At 35.2% G+C, this 12,046-nt stretch overlaps 1 long non-coding RNA gene across 1 annotated transcript; it reads right to left on the bottom strand.

Annotated features, from left to right (window-relative positions):
- Positions 1 to 1,279: 1,279 nt before the first annotated feature.
- Positions 1,280 to 3,827, bottom strand: LOC110863861. Its single transcript, XR_002549425.2, has 4 exons — positions 3,687 to 3,827; positions 3,102 to 3,168; positions 1,843 to 1,979; positions 1,280 to 1,534 (listed from the first exon to the last, which is right to left on the bottom strand). It is a non-coding gene; the product is annotated as an uncharacterized LOC110863861 (long non-coding RNA).
- Positions 3,828 to 12,046: the final 8,219 nt, after the last annotated feature.

The raw sequence follows: 12,046 nt of genomic DNA, 5'->3' as shown, positions 1-12,046 counted from the left end.
CCCTCCCCCCGGTCGTTTCCTGATTGCATCAATGTTGGACCCTCTGTCAAGTCAATGGTACTTTGACCGTTAGAGATAGGGGTATTTTTGTAATCTTACATCCATCTTAGCAGATAATCATCTTCAAGATTCACAACCCTCAATTCCAAATCTTGTCATAACCTTCTCTTGCTACAATACGGAGCTAGGCTTGTAAATGAACTGAACGAACACGAACAAGGCATGTTCATGTTCGTTCATTAACTTTAACTGAACAAACGTTCGAACATGAACATTTAAATGAACAGATTTTCTTGTTTGTGTTCGTTCGTTAAGAAAATGAACATGTTCATGTTCGTTCGCTAAAAGTATAAATGAACGGTTCATGAACATAAACGCACACAAACACACATAATTGAACATAAAAGAACATAACAAATCATAACGAACATAATTGAACAAGGCTTTGAATTGTATAGCAATAATAGAGGAGAAGAAGAACCTAAATATATGTAAACCTTAAAATAAAACACTCCACCCTCTCCCTCTTCTCCACCCCATCTAGCTCATCACCTGCTTCTACCCACCTCCCACCCATGTCACCCTCTTTCCTTCATTTTTTCCCCTTCATCTACAAACCTCCATAAGATTGGTACATAGAGACCTCAGATCTGGGCAATTGTAGACTTAATAGTCAAAGTCCTGGTCTGAAATTCAACTCCAATGGTGGATTTGGAATCAAAACATAACTCATTCCTCGTGAATCTCGACAACACCTACGTCATCCTCGCCGCTGAATCATCGATCACCACTATAACACCTCAAACGTCGGCGGAATATGCCAAAGCATATAGATTGTTCATAACACATGATATTATTAAAAGTGATATTTATTTAATCATACCATATTAAAGATTCAAATACAAAGAACATCAAATTGTCTTAACATAATACATCAAAACATAAGATAGAGTTTTATTATTTGAAACTAAGTCTCAGGTATCCTAAGTGTTTCATCAAGCTTGAAATCATCTTAAACTGCTTCACCTGTATGGTGTATAAAATGAAGAGTCAACTAACAAGTTAAAGAGTAGACATGGTTTTGATACATATAATATGAATAACGTAGCGAATGATAAGTCCATGATATAATTTTAGCATATATGAATTAAACGAATTTGCATTTGATCAAACCGACATGGCACGAATCACAATGCTAGAATAAAATCGTTTTCGATTGTAAGACCCTTACAATCACTTTATAATTTATACAATACATATTGCATTTATACTCCTTTCTTATAAAAACATCGAATTAACAACATTTATATAAGTTTCAACACCTTCAAAATACGTTCACTAACGTTTCAAAACATATTTTTAAAACACAACTTACTTAGTTGTCAAACGATACAAACCATATGTACAAAAGTATGATAACAGAACTCTAAAGTGGTCGTGACAAAAGTCTTGGTTTAGTCGCGGAAGCTTTGATTAAGTGTGTACTCGGTTCATTTTCTTGCTTAATCGTCATCCGTCTAGTAATTATGGTCACCTATAATCAAAAACACCAAAAATGGTTAGTTTATGATGATTAAGACTCGATTAAATGAGTCCGGGAAGTTAAAACACACAACAGCAACACTATTGCAGACTTTTTAATCCCTCGCGGGGCGCGACACATACATGCCGAAGCCGTCGCGGGCCGCGACCACCCTCGCATGACGCGACGGGTTATTAGATCACTGTCGCGTAGTGCGACACCCTTATTTATATAAGTTTCAACACCTTCAAAATACGTTCACTAACGTTTCAAAACATATTTTTAAAACACAACCTACTTAGTTTTCAAACGATACAAACCATATGTACAAAAGTATGATAACACAACTCTAAAGTGGCCGTGCCAAAAGTCTTGGTTTAGTCGCGGAAGCTTTGATTAAGTGTGTACTCGGTTCATTTTCTTGCTTGATCGTCATCCGTCTAGTAATTATGGTCACCTATAATCAAAAACACCAAAAATGGTTAGTTTATGATGATTAAGACTCGATTAAATGAGTCCAGGAAGTTAAAACACACAACAGCAACACTATTGCAGACTTTTTAATCCCTCGCGGGGCGCGACACATACATGCCGAAACCGTTGCGGGCCGCGACCACCCTCGCGTGACGCGACGGGTTATTAGATCACTGTCGCGTAGCGCGACACCCTTATTTTTACAGCGAGTTCAGATTGTAGACCTGCATATTTTCAGCTAGAATGATTTTTACGAAATTGGACATAACTTGTCCGTTATTGACCCGAATTAGGTCCCGTTTCTTCCTACATGATCGTAATTTGACCCTCTATAACATAGAATCATAATCCCATACCATGATTCACAAAATTCTTAAATTTAAGCTATCGGCTTATAATAAATTCAATTTATTTTGACCCGTTTAGATCTCTATACTACAACTTGTCTTATTACTTTCAGTTTTTGTATAGGCTTGATCTATATGATCATTTCTAAAAATTCTGGGATGTTACCCATACGGTTTACACATCGTTATTTATGTGTTTGTCCTTTATTCGACCCGTTTAACTATTGACCAATTAAACAATTTAACACCAATCCTATATTTGGAATTCATGCATATTTAAGTCATACCCACAACTAAGTTTATGACTTATATTCGTAGTTATCATTTCTCGGCTAACGACTAATATATACATTATTTCAAAATCCGGCATCGTTTCGACGTCTTTAATCATGTAACCTTCCTGATTTACATCAAGACATCATATTGACACGTTTAGCTTTCGTAGCGACATCCATCGCTTTATATCACCAAAGTTTTACTACTTTGGTTATTTTGACCCGTTTAGTTTGTTAGCGAAAACCATCGCTTTTATCAAACCAAACATCTATAATTAGAGTCTTTTTGACCCGTTTAAACATCATAGTGGAATCCACCACTTCTACGTTTTTACTTATAGCTATACTCTTGTTATGTCGATCGGTTAATAGATACGGAATTCTCCGTTTTAGTATTAACCAAACTTCATAACGATTCAATTATCATTCAAGTAACTAAACATAAGATACTAGCTAAATTTTACGAAGCGTAGAGCCGCGTACCTTTAAAGCTTTCCCTTTTACCGACTATCCGCTCCGTCTTGGTTACTAGACGATCCTCCCAAACTGCCTAAAAATCCAATTCGGACTTATCGCTTAGTATCCATATTTCTATAGTAAACTTCTAGTGTTTTCAACTAGTCAAATAGGTGATTATTTCATAATTCTCACTTATTTTAAGTTCATTCAAGCATTTTATCAAACATCTTATGTGCGAAATTGTTATTCTAACACTAACAAGTTCATGATGAATATTTTTAACCATATATATTCATCATATTCAAGATTTGATGTCTCATGTCCAACAAGAACATCTAAAATTATACACTAACCCCTTAAACAACATCAATTTACCACCATCATCAAAGGATTCATCCTTTTTATTCAAAACCCATATACTACACATATGATAATTCATCAATTCAAGTAATTATGATTCTAAATCATCAAATTCCTATCTAGGGCTTGTTCCTAGACAAGTATTCACCTTAATTTAGCTATAACATACATCAATTCTTCAATAATTTTATTTATGAAATTTCAAGAATAATCAAGCTAGACATCACCAAAGATTAAAATTAAGCATACCTTGTGATCCACTAAGTGTAATGATCACGAATTTAGTTTGAAAACGATTTCCTACTTGATTCCTTCTTTGATTTTGAGTAGAATTTGGTGAACTAGGGTTTCAAGAACAAGGATATTGGCTCCTGGGTGTTTTGGTCAAATTCAATAACACACAGAGTGTGTGTTTTGATATTACCCAGTGTTTTAAAACAACTTTCAATAATTAACCAATTAGCCCCTCTAGTTTTTAGAATAGATACTTTGATTAGAAACACTTGATTCCCCATATTTTGTATCTCATATTTAACTAGGTTAATATTCATAATTTTGTATTTTCACTATTTTAGTTTTGATATTAATAATTATACATGTGCACACACATATATAGTTTAATATTTTAGGGGTGTTACATCGATACCCAAATACCAATTTGGGCGGGCGGTCAAACCAATAGCACTATTATCTACTTCCTTACGCTTGGCGTTATTATAATGATTAAAGCATGAATCAATGCTAGAATAACGGACAACCAATGATGTTTAACATATAGCACAATTAACAAACAGACATGAATGAATTCGCATATTTGTATAAAACGATTTATGATTGATACGTATACATGATACACCTCAAAGCGAATAAAAGGAAAAAAGGGGCTATGAATACTCACCTTAGCTAGCAATTTGAATAAGCACAAGTCTTGGAATAATAGCATTGAAAATAACCACCCAAGAATCATCTTAACGATTTGATTGATACTAAATTAATAATTGTTGTATTAAAAAGGAAAAATGAGATCGAACTAGAGATTCTTGTCTTTATTTGGAAATACCTGAACTTTATGATTTAATATTAAGTTAACGTTAATTAAACCTAGGTTTAATTAGAGAAATAACAATGTTAAGTTTTTAATAAATAACTATAAGATTTTAAAAGAACATTTAATTAATTAGTTTAAATAGAAAATTTATTTTTTCAAGTTTAATATTTATAAAAATAAGATATAATACTATCACACTACAACTCACGTTGGGCAAGTGCGCACATCGTTAGCTTAATATAGTGATGGTAAGATACCGAGGTCGTCCAAGGATATAGGAGTTTTAGTACCGAATCATTGTTAACGTCTAGTCAATTCCAAAAGCTAAAGTTTTAAAAATGGATCAAAAGAATAATAAAGAGGAAAATAAAAGGATAGTAATCAATGATAGAAAAAGAGGGTGTTTAGGATCAACATACCTCTTTGATGCTTCGTTAACTAGCTCTGACTATGGGGTATCAAGGGCTCGATTGTTAGAGGAGGAACTACATATTTTAATGCATAATATTGTGTAGGTCTTTTATTGAGACCCTAGCGCACTCGACCATATCGCTTTGAATCAGTAGGGAAATGTCAATCAAGGTCGGTTATAGTATTAATTAATTATATAGTTTAAGGGGTTTATATTCCTTGTCTCTATTAGACCGTCGTCGAGTCGTTAATTCCCCTAAGGTAGATACTTTTACATAAACTAAGTCTTTTACACTTTGGTGTTATCTCCGCGCAAAGGCAAGAGCATACCCAGCTCGAATTCTCATCCAAAACCTTTAACCTCAGCTAAGAGCATGAGCATGTTTTAACTCTACATAGATATAAAAAACAGGTTCGACCCAAGTTAATGGCGTCGCAAGGTTATTGGTAAATTTTAAGAATTAGACGGAAACTCTAACGACCCAAGTTAATGGCAACACTATTATTTCACTCACTTTCAATAAACTATTTAATTAATTAAAGTCATTAACACACACACACACACACCTTGTTCACCCATGATCTTCCTTATTTAACTCAACATCAAGGGGGTAAGTTTCCTTCAAACACCCTCAAGAATCTAGCCAAGAATGACCATGGAACTATATATTATCTAACTTGAAAAGATTATATTAATCATAAAAGCTTGATTTCACTAATGATTCTTGAGTTTTTCCTAATGATTACAATGACTAGAGATGGTGTGGTAGAACATAAGTGTGTAGTGGAGAAGAAGGGAGAATATGAGCAAGTAAAAATCATGGAAATGAGCTATATTCATAGGCAGCTGCAGGTTGATGCACTCCCCGTGCCTGGCCAAGTGACTTGTTGTAGCCGGTTAGTGAGGCACGGGTTGTGGTCAACTTTGTGGGTCCCCCGGATTTTCAGAAATCTTCGAAATACCTTTTTGTCGTTTTTTGGTCGAGGCACTGCTCGTGTCTCACCCAGACACGGGGCGTGCCTCAAGTATTTTCACCATGAAAACCTTTTTTCGGCTTTGTCTTGTCGAGCTACTTAGGATTCATATATTATAGTCTTTGTAACTCATTTCCTAGCCCTAGATATGCTTCTACAAAGTTTTGGGATTTTCTAGTTTTATCGTTGACATTTAGTTGGCTAAGGGACCACAGTGTTGTCTTGTCTTGAATAGATCAACACTTTTTCATGCCTTGAGGATCATGCACAGGGTGTGTCATGTAAGCATGACTTGTGTCTTGAGCTGCAACTTGACTTTTTCTTGATTTTTCTTCGTTTTTCGCTTCTTTTGTCATTTTGCATTAGTTTGGTCATGAAAATCAAAATAAACTGAAATAAGCATATTTAGAATATTTCTTTAACGAAAAATAATAAAAAGTGGGTGTAAATTGATATAACAACATGTGCATTTTTGCTCATATCAGGGTTTTCGTCCGCTAAGCATCTCTTGAGATTCGAGACATGGAAGGTTGGGTGTACATTAGTGAGCTATTGAGGAAGATCAAGCTTGTAAGCCACATTTCAAACTTTTTCGAGAAATTTGAATGAACCAACAAAACGAGGTGCTAGTTTTCCTTTCTTTCCAAATCGAACGACTCTTTTCCAAGGCGATACCTTAAGGAGTACCATATCTCTGACTTCGAATCGAAGGGGTTTACGTCGTTTATCAGCATAGCTCTTTTGATGACTTCTCGCACCAAAAAGATTTTCATGAATTTGGAGAATTTTATTAGTCGTCTCTTATATCAGTTCAGGACCAGTGATTTGAGCTTCACCAATCTCGTTCCAACAAATATGAAAACGACATTTGCGACCATAAAGTGCTTCAAAGGGTACCATACCAATGCTTGAATGATAACTATTGTTGTAAGAGGATTCGATCAAAGGAAGATGCGAATCCTAATTATCATCAAAATCAATGACACAAGCTCTAAGCATATCCTCGAGAGTTTGGATGGTCCTTTCAGATTATCCATCAGTTTGAGGATGATAAGTTGTGCTAAGGTTCAATTGAGTTCCCAAAGCAGCGTGAATTGCTTGCCAAAAATGAGAGATAATCTGACCATCATGATCAGATATGATGTTCAAACGTACACCATGACGTGACACGATTTCATCAACATAAAGCTTAACCAATTTCTCAACAAAAGCGGCTTCGCGATAAAGGATGAAATGAACTGACTTTGTCAAAGAATCAAACTATCCAAATGCTATCATGACCACAAGATGTACGTGGAATTTAGTGATGAAATCCATGGCTATGGCTTCCCACTTCCAAACAAGTATCTTGGGTTGTTCAAGCAATCCAGATGGTCGCCGATGTTTAGCCTTGACCTTGGAACAAGTAAGGCACTTTGCCACAAAGAGAGCAATATCCTTTTTTCATTCTAGGCCACCAGTAATGATTACGAAGGTCTTGATACATTTTATCAGCTCCTGGATGAATGGAGTAACGAGACTTGTTGTAATATCTCACCCAATAAGGATGCCAATGCACAATTAATACCAACTTACAGAGAAACATTAATTTGTTAACATAAACTATTAGGTACAAAAGTCGGAACTAAAAAGTACAAAGTTTAATCAGACTATTTCTAGCACAAGATACAAGATTTCCACCAAAACACACAAGTCTAGGATACAATATTCCAACGGTCACATAGGTCTAGGATAAACAACACGCACAAGAATTAGCCATCGTTACATGTGACACATGCTTAATGTCACACCCCGATATTTCCACATATTACCGGTGGGCCCGGCGGGGAGTATCGTGACGTAGTTGATATCATCATTGTCAATACACACAATATGATAGCACAGCGGAAGGCTTGGTAAATAAACTATTACAAACCATAATGTCTGAGTGTCCGAATGAAAGAATATACATACTAGATTATAATAAGATCCACAGGCGGATCATAAATATATACAAAGAAACAAAATAACAGACTTCAGGTATCGTAGGGATTTGCAAGATCCTCTTATACGACACCTAATAGCTCCAGCCTATTACGAGAGGTACCTGTCAATCAGTCTTTAGAAAATACGTCAGTTTACACTGGTAAATACAATTAACTGACTCTTTTGAAAACATTATGAAAATTGATTTAAGTGCACATGGCACAAATCATTTATAACTTGGGACAATTATTTAAAGATAATCTTGTATACAGATTTACATGTTTGTCATACAATTGGGGCTGGTTGGAAGCCGGTCATGATTAGCCGACTCACCACTTATAGAACCCACAAAGGAGTTATCCCCAACATGTGGGTTTATATTTTAGCATTTGCATCTGTCAGGTGTATGCCTACACCCCGTGCATAAGTCGTGGCCATTTCCAAATGAAATGAGCCGAGGATATCCAGGACATGGTCGAATTAACCCCCAATGTTTCTGTTATCAAACAAGACAGATTAAAACGGGTTATGTAAATTTATTAATCACAATCCAATTAAATGATTTCATACTCGACCAAGTGGTATTATTATAATACCATATCCCAAGCCTGTATAGGGGAAAATAAGTTAAAAGTATTTACCTGAGCTAATGTGAAAGGTAACTCAGCAGTATAATCCTAAAGCTTTATGATGGTACCTTCTATTGGATGCTACTTAATCTGTATAGAAGGTTTAATAACCTGTTAGGATGCTAACGGGTCTTTAGTTAAGTCAAGGACTTAGACCGGCTAGCTAGAAAGAAACCTTACGGTTCTAAACGCTAGATTAAGCGGAGACCGGAATAGAATGTGGTTTAGACCCGACAAGCTTAGATACTTGTATAATATGGGTAAACTAAACACATTATGGAATTTGAGGATTTACTGATAAGGTTAAACCCGTTTCGGCTATTTTACGTAAACTAGTCACATAAACCGATCCGAACGCATAAACGCGTAACGGGTAACTAAATGAATTATATACAGGTCTTAAATGTTATTATGCTTAAAATATATTAATCCATCGGTAGGATGTTAACATATATGCCCAAAAAGTATTTAAAACCAATTTAAGTTCCGTAAGGGCATTTTGGTAATTTTAATACTTATAAAAGAGATTTTACGACAAACTGAAGTTCTGGTCTTTTGAAATCAGTAAAAATATTTAATTTATCCCATTACACCAGTAAGATATTACATCTATGTGAGGTTTACCATTTATGACCAAACTATGCCCCGAAAGGGCATTTTGGTCATTTCACATAGGCTTTTAAGGGCATTTTTGGAAACCTGAGTTCATAACATATACCTACTGTAATAATATTTAAATTTGTTTAGAAATTCAGTAGGTAACAAGTTTTAGATGTTAAATATGGTTTTAAACCATACTATGCACCTAACTAGTGTAAAACTCGTTAATTGACGATAATCAAGATGTTTATGTAAATCTGAGATTTTAATCAATTTTAAATGCTCAAAATAATTTATTTAATGTATGAAATCAGTAGGAAAAGGTTTGGCATTCAAATCATTTGTTAATCTCATTTTATGCCTAAAAAGGGTATTATCGTCATTAACCGAATTACACAAGAACTCTATGTTTTAATCAGATTATAATCTGACCAAAAATCTTAAAATTCCTTAAAAATAATATCTTAACAGTAGGTAATGAGTTTTGGTTCAAAATCCAAGTTTAAACATGCATTATGCAAGATATCGCAAATTAATTAATAAAAAGCTTCTAATTACGATATCGAGCATAACTCCTATTTGAGACCAAGAACTGATGTCAAATTTTTGGGATAAGTTTAAATATCAGTAGCAAAGGTTTTTGTCCTCTCACATTTCTAAAAATATCATTTATATGTCAAAAGGGCATTTACGGCATTTATAAGCATATTAACAAACAAGTGCATATAATTCAAACTACTAAGGACCAAGCAATACAACTCCAGAGAGTTATACTACTGAATAATGTGGTCCTAATGGAAGCTTAAAACATGGGAGAATTAAGCTTAAACGGGTCAGAACTGATGTCAAAGCAAAAATCAAGCTTTTGCGACTTTCGGTTATAAATTGACCTTAGACTGATAATTGTCGGGTTAGGACTGATTAAACATGTTCTAATATTAATTACCAAGTCATTAGAATGTTAAAATATAATTTAGAACCTCTGTTTTATTAATTTAAATCATTTTTAAACTTTCTGTCCAGTTTGACTTTTGACTTTTAGTCAAACTGGTTTGACCCGACAATTAACTAGTCAAACGAAATAATTAGGAGGTGCCCTTTTAAGGGTTAATCACCTACCTTAATATGGTTCCATAACCACTTTCGTTTCGGTCAGTGGCTGGACCATTTGGTGATTAAACCGAAAGTCAAAGCTTAAATACGATATGTTTGACTTTTCGGTTTTTAAGCTAATTAAAAGGACTAAGCAGGGATTAAAACTCTTACTAATGGTCCTTGCTATCTTTTCTACACTTGAAAGTCTTCTCCTAATGCTTGCAAGCTCCAGAAGTAGGTGTTATTGAAAGTTGTTGCAAATGTGAACACATGAACTATGAACTAGTGCTCTTTATATAGTAATTTGCCAAGTCCCTCGATGATTGTAGCTGTTATGGAGGTTCCTAGGATCACCCTAGGTGTCCTAGTGGTAATATAAACCCGTCCAACAGCCCCTAATATCATTTGCAAGAAGTTAAAGTCGGTTTAAAGCTGATAACCTGCACCTGTCCAATTTCCTGCGTTGGGCACTTCTACGCAGCCCGCGTAGGCTTGATAAGGGGCTTACGCGGCCCGCCTAAACCTGCTGCTCAGGTTAAAAATGTTTCAAAACTGGCAGATTCAGTCCCTGGTCATTTTAAACCTTATCTAACTTCATTTTTGGCATATAAGACCCTTGTAGTTTGTTTGTAGACGCTCAAGGATGCATAATCAAACTTCGTTAGGCTCGGTCTCGTTAAATATCACTATAAATTCAAGTTTCATCAAGTTGACACTTTTCACCCAAAGTCTTGAAAACTTGTTTAACGATCTCGAAACCACGTGAAATTTATACCACTTATTCTTGAGAGTATATTTGAATATTTCGAACCCTTGGGTTCGTTAAAAGGTCACTCAGAGGTCAGAATTAACATGTTGACACGTTTAACCCTTGTAGTTTTATAATCTTCAGATTATTTTCACAAACGGCTTCTTATATCCAATTAATCAATCGTTTAAGAATATATTCTTCACGTATAGTCATTCAGAGGCACAAGTTTGGCATGTTGACACTTTTAGTCCCTTCGCATACATATTTACATTGTTTGTCAACTTTAGTCCTTCAAACTCATTTTTTCTCATATTTAGAGTTTAGGACACGTGTCTTTACATAATTGGACACGTTTTTACGTGGTGTTACACTTAAAAGATACGTAAGTTATTGATGGTGAGTTCATGAATATACACAAGTTATAAATCACATCATTTAATCATGACTTTGTACCAGCCCATGTCATCAGAACCCAACGTCACATACTGTCACCCTCACTAGGTCCATGACTTACACCACAATCTAGTTAACACCAAGTACATCGTGGGTGTAATACCGACAAATCCCATCGTAGCGGCACGTATAAGGGACCTCATATATCATGTGTATATGTTCTTAGGTTATACACATGTGTACAACATCATGGATTATTACAGTTTAGGATAAGCATGTTTACATATTAAAAGCATTCATAAAACTCACCTTTGTACTATAGATGTTTACTATAATCAGTCCAAACTTAGTTCCCTAATCACGACTAGGACAGTTTTAGACACTACTCAAATAAGGAATGGACTAACCAATCAATCAAAACTTGGATCCCTGATCACGACCACTAAATGTACGTGGAATTTAGTGATGAAATCCATGGCTATGGCTTCCCACTTCCAAACAGGTATCTCGGGTTGTTCAAGTAATCCAGAGGGTCGTTGATGTTCGGACTGGATCTTGGAAAAAGTAAGGCAGTTTAACACAAAGAGAGGAATGTTCTTTTTAATTCAAGGACACCAGTAATGATTATGAAGGTCTTAATACATTTTATCCATTCTCGGATGAATGGAGTAACGAGACTTATGGGCCTCGTTCATGAGAAAAGTACGAAGATCATCACAATTAGGGATCTAAACAGATTATA

This window comes from Helianthus annuus, chromosome 6 (genome assembly GCF_002127325.2).
Source record: "Helianthus annuus cultivar XRQ/B chromosome 6, HanXRQr2.0-SUNRISE, whole genome shotgun sequence".
Lineage (NCBI taxonomy): Eukaryota > Viridiplantae > Streptophyta > Magnoliopsida > Asterales > Asteraceae > Helianthus > Helianthus annuus.
The sequence above is the reverse complement of the archived record's forward strand: the minus strand, read 5'-3'. Positions and strand labels throughout refer to the sequence as shown.